The sequence below is a fragment of the Mustelus asterias genome, chromosome 6, assembly GCF_964213995.1.
Source record: "Mustelus asterias chromosome 6, sMusAst1.hap1.1, whole genome shotgun sequence".
NCBI classification, from domain to species: Eukaryota; Metazoa; Chordata; class Chondrichthyes; order Carcharhiniformes; family Triakidae; genus Mustelus; species Mustelus asterias.
In genome coordinates this window covers 63,069,063-63,075,064 of record NC_135806.1, presented here as the reverse complement: position 1 = coordinate 63,075,064, position 6,002 = coordinate 63,069,063, and positions in this window count along the sequence as shown.

Here is a 6,002-nt window from a genome sequence, read left to right as displayed (position 1 = left end):
ATAAGAGGCCAGTACATGCATGCTATTTAAGCAGACGTGACTCCTATAATATCTCCAGTGGCTGGTAAAAGGGCAAAGTTTTGGATGTTTTGTCAAATTAGACTTTGATTCAGGACCTTTGATGGAAATTCATTTGTCACTGCCCAATAGGTAGATTTTAAACATGCAAGCTATGACTCACAAAAATTGTACTGCATCACGGTACAGAAGGGGCTAATGTGAGCCTACTTGTATACCAGCTGCTTTGAGCTTAAAAACTAAAGGTGCAAATAGATATAATTGTCTCGATGTGGAACTCTCAACAGACTACAGAACTTAGTAATGTTATGCTCTTTTGAAAGGTCGTGGGTGCAATAGAAAACTATGGCATATAAAAGGAATTTCCCCTGTATGAAAATGCCAGAGTTCTTCGGTGACAGACTGTAATTAAATCTGCTGATAGCATTTAGGTGAGTGATATGTCCATCTGCAAGGAAACATTACAAGGAGCAACTAAAGGATAATGCAAAGGAAAACCTGAAATTATTTAATCTTGTGTTTCTTCTTCCAATACGGCAATGGGGGAAATCTCAGTGAGTGTCACTTAAGCATAGCCCTTTATGGTGCCCACCTGGCAGTGCTAACCTGTGCCAGAGGGCAGTGCCAGGGGGCATTGCTAGGCTTCTGCCTGGCCATGTCCCTCTCCCCCAAGGGCTATATTCTTCTTTACGCCCTGGGGGGATCCCCACATCAGGTTAACATCCAGGTGAACCCATTGACGAGGTTTGAAAATATGGCGGGGGCTCAATATCTGGTGGGGGGTCTTTAATCAAATGTAAATATATTAAAATGTAAATCAGGTTGTGCAGTGAGATTTGCGATTTCTGGGTTTTGCCAGATCTTGTGCCCCTGCTTGCATTCTCGCAGATGGCGGACATGGGCTCAAGATCACCCCCAGATTCTTTTCCGTCCTCTTCATCTTCTGAAGTAATGCATTCCTGCCGGGACAATTCTACACAAGCGGGAGCCCCTGTTGGTTGAAGCCTGGCACTTTCTTCGCTTGTAGCATTCCAACCAAATTTCAGATGCAATTACCCACAAGCAATGAATGACTCATTGACTTGAATCTTCTGCATTTGGTAATGTTTTAAGAGCTGGGATTATTTCCGGGTCCAGGCCCCGTTTGATGCAGCAATGCTGGTTTAATCTTAAATTCACCACCCAATTTGGGACAATTGACGGATTCCAGATGCATGGGTTTAACACACACAGACCATTGTTTGTGTAACTAGCAGCCTTCAGTACCTCTCCAATGGGAGCATTGCCATGGCCTAAGCAGCAGTCAATAGAGATGCCACCTTTATCACAGGAGCAGCTGCCACAACACCAGCTCTCAAAATGTTGGAGACATCAGTTTCCAGGAGATCCTGGTGCAATGCCAAGCTCTGACTCGGGAAGACAGCATCCTTGCCATTTTCTTGGCAAATGCACATTTAAAATCCCTCAAATCAATTACAGCCTGAACCTCCTATTGTGCAGCTGCCTCCTGTAAATTTCTGGCTGCTGACACAGCTAGGGACCCTTGTGACACTCACAAGATTGCATTGCTTTGGTTAAACTGGTGCAGATTGGTTCATATAGATTCATTGGATTCCCACTGTTAAAAAATAGAAATTGTGCAAGTAATTTTTACTTGTATTATGTGTATTAAAAATAAGGTACAAATTCAAGTAAGTGGAATTTGTCTTTTGTATTTGTGTGCTAAGGTGAGTGATATGTACCATGTTAAAACATGAATTTAGCTTCATGTTAAACACGCGTGCCTACAAGCCCACTTTAAACTGGTACAGTTTAAAGGTTTTATAACTTAAAAGCAATTACCAGGGAAAATAAAAACAATATCTTGCTTAGCAAACAGAGGCTCACACTGAAAGCAGAAGTACTTGAATTTTCAGTTGAAACGAGGCATTCCAGAGGAAGGAAACTTTCCACTGCCAAATTAGGCAGGACAATACAGAGAGACATGAAGCAAGTCCCCGAAACTAAAGGAGAAAGTCCCAGGAAGACTGAAGTCAAGGGGACAAAGAACCAGAACTGAATAAGTTACTGTTCACTGAAGTTACAAGGGGCAGAGGGAGGCTCCTATTTAAAGACAGGACCACAAGGTGAAGACTTGGAAGCATCGGTTAGCGGGAAGCCAGACACCTGTGGTAATCCTAAGGTTAGTGGCATCTTAATACAGCCTGTAAATCAGTGGTGTTCTGTTGGCATGGTTGGGTATCCGACAGACTGTGTCGAAGCTTGAATGCACATGACAATCCAGGGCAGAGGAATGCTGAATGGAGTGGTTGAAATCCTGGATGGAGGTCCTTGGTGAAAGCATCCGACAGGAAGCATTGTGTGGGAGAAAATTCCAAAGTATGTTCTTCGAGACTGGAGTTTGGAAACCTGAGTGTGAAAGACAGTGAGACCAGTTGGCTCAGCGTGACAAGCATCTTGGGGGAATTGATGAAAAATCCACAGTTGTATTAGATTATGTCTGCCACGCGGTTTCAGAATGCCGTGTGTCTGACCACAGTTTGCCTATTGATTTACATAGACTGTGTCTCTACTGACAGCATTAGACAATAAGATATTTCTTGTAACTTCTGCTATCTTTACATATATCTGTACATGTATATATCTGTAAAAGGTATAGCTGGGTTGAGGGGTAGTCTTTATTTATTAGTGTCACAAGTAGACTTACATTAACACTGCAATGAAGTTACTGTGAAAATCCCCTAGTTGCCACACTCCTGTGCCTATTCGGGTACACGGAGGGAAAATTTAGCATAGCCAATGCACCCAACCAGCACATCTTTCGGACTTGTGGGAGGAAACCGGAGCACCAGGAGGAAACCCATGCAAACACGGGGAGAACATGTAAACTCACAGACAGTGACCCAAGTCAGGAATCGAACCCAGGTCCCTGGTGCTGTGAAGCAGCAGTGCTAACCAAAGTGCCACCGTCTTGTTTAATAAATGTTTTGTTCTGTTAAAAATTCGTTGGCAGTCCTGCAACTCTGTTCATCCACGTCTTTAAACAAAGAATAAAAATTAGGATCTATTAAGCCGGGTTCCACACTGGGATCAGATTTATCCACTTGTGACACCATTGCTACCGAATGAGTTGCCATCACTACTGCAAAACCTGGGAAAAGGGCAAAGATAGTGGTGAAATGTTGGGCATTTTTTCTGATTTACTTGTCATTTCCAAAGCCACCTCTACTGGCTAGAAAAATTCGGTCCATGGTTTGCATCTCATAAATGTTAACATGTAGACAGAGGAGGGACCAAAAGCGGTGGGGGAGTAGCGGTATTAGTTGGAGAGCATATTACAGCGGTGCAGAGGGAGGACAATTCAGAGGGGTCATGCAACGAGTCACTGTGGGTGGAGCTCAGAAACAGGAAGGGCGCAGTCACTATGTTGGGGGTATACTACAGGCCCCCCAACAGCCCAAGGGAAGTGGAAGAACGGATATGTCAGGAGATAATGGATAGGTGCAGGAAAAATAGAGTTGTTGTAGTAGAAGTCTTCAATTTCCCTGGTATAGACTGGAAATCGCGTAGGGCTGGGAGTCTGAATGGGGAGGAATTTGTAAAATGCGTACAGGAAGGTTCTTTGGAACAATATGTAGACAGCCCGACTAGAGAGGGGGCTATACTGGACCTAGTACTGGGGAATGAGCCCGGTCAGGTCTTCAAAGTTTCGGTAGGGGAACATGTGGCAAATAGTGACCACAATTCTGTTAGCTTTAGGATAGTGATGGAAAAGGATGAGTGGTGTCCCAAGGGTAAGGTGTTGGATTGGGGGAAGGCTAACTTTAGTGGGATTAGGCAGAAATTGGCAGCTCTTGATTGGGAGAGGCTGTTTGAGGGTAAATCCACATCTGGCATGTGGGAGTCTTTTAAGGAACAGTTGTTAGGGCTGCAGGATAGGCATGTGCCTGTAAAAAAGGATAGGAAGGGTAGAATTCGAGAACCGTGGATAACCAGGGAAATTGAGGGATTGGTCAAAAAGAAAAGCGAGGCGTATGTTAGGTCCAGGCAGCTAAAAACGGAGGGAGCTCTGGAGGAATACAAAGAAAGTAGGAAAGAACTCAAACGAGGAATTAGAAGGGCAAAAAGGGGTCTCGAAATGTCCTTGGCAGACAGGATTAAGGAGAATCCCAAGGCATTTTATTCATACGTTAGGAACAAAAGGGGTGTCAGGGAAAAAAAATCGGACCTCTCAGGGACAAAAGTGGGGAATTATGCTTGGAGCCCAAAGATCCTAAATGAATACGTTGCGTCGGTATTCACAAAGGAGAGGGATGTGTTGACTGGGAGTGTCTCAGAGGGGAGTGTTGACCCATTAGAGAAAATCTCCATTACAAGGGAGGAAGTGTTAGGTTCTTTAGGGAATATAAAGACTGACAAATCACCAGGGCCTGATGGAATCTATCCAAGGCTGCTCAGGGAGACGAGAGATAAAATTGCTGGGCCTCTGACGGAAATCTTTGTCACTTCTTTGGACACAGATGAGGTCCCTGAGGATTGGAGGATAGCGAATGTGGTCCCATTGTTTAAGAAGGGTAGCAGGGATAACCCGGGAAATTATAGGCCGGTAAGCTTGACGTCCGTGATAGGGAAGTTGTTGGAGAGGATTCTTAGAGATAGGATGTATGTGCATTTAGAACAGAACAATCTCATTAGTGACAGACAACATGGTTTTGTAAGAGGGAGGTTGTGCCTTACAAATTTGGTGGAATTTTTTGAGGAAGTGACAAAAACGGTTGACGAAGGAAGGGCCGTGGATGTTGTCTATATGGATTTCAGTAAGACATTTGACAAGGTCCCACATGGCAGGTTGGTTAAAAAGGTTAAGGCTCATGGGATACAAAGAGAAGTGGCTAGATGGGTGGAGAATTGGCTTGGCCATAGGAGACAGAGGGTAGCGGTCGAAGGGTCTTTTTCCGGCTGGAGGTCTGTGACCAGTGGTGTTCCGCAGGGCTCTGTACTGGGACCTCTGCTATTTGTGATATAATAAAAATGATTTGGAAGAAGGTGTAACTGGTGTTATCAGCAAGTTTGCGGGTGACACAAAGATGGCTGGACTTGCGGATAGCGATGAGCATCGTCGGGCAATACAGCAAGATATAGATAGGCTGGAAAATTGGGCGGAGAGGTGACAGATGGAATTTAATCCAGATAAATGCGAAGTGATGCATTTTGGAAGAAATAATGTAGGGAGGAGTTATACAATAAATGGCAGAGCCATCAAGAGTATAGAAACACAGAGGGACCTAGGTGTGCAAGTCCACAAATCCTTGAAGGTGGCAACACAGGTGGAGAAGGTGGTGAAGAAGGCATATGGTATGCTTGCCTTTATAGGACGGGGTATAGAGTATAAAAGCTGGAGTCTGATGATGCAGCTGTATAGAACGCTGGTTAGGCCACATTTGGAGTACTGCGTCCAGTTCTGGTCGCCACACTACCAGAAGAACATGGAGGCGTTAGAGAGAGTGCAGAGAAGGTTTACCATGATGTTGCCTGGTATGGAGGGTCTTAGCTATGAGGAGAGATTGGGTAAACTGGGCTTGTTCTCCCTGGAAAGACGGAGAATGAGGGGAGATCTAATAGAGGTGTACAAGATTATGAAGGGGATAGATAGGGTGAACGGTGGGAAGCTTTTTCCCAGATCAGAAGTGACGATCACGAGGGGTCACGGGCTCAAGGTGAGACGGGCAAAGTATAACTCAGATATTAGAGGGTTTTTCTTTTTTACACAGAGTGTGGTGGGGCCTTGAATGCGCTGTCAAGTAGGGTGGTGGAGGCAGACAAGCTGACATAGTTTAAGACTTACCTGGATAGTCACATGAGCAGCCTGGGAATGGAGGGATACAAACGATTGGTCTAGTTGGACCAAGGAGCGGCACAGGCTTGGAGGGCCGAAGGGCCTGTTTCCTATGCTGTACTGTTCTTTGTTCCCTTCTACTAAAATA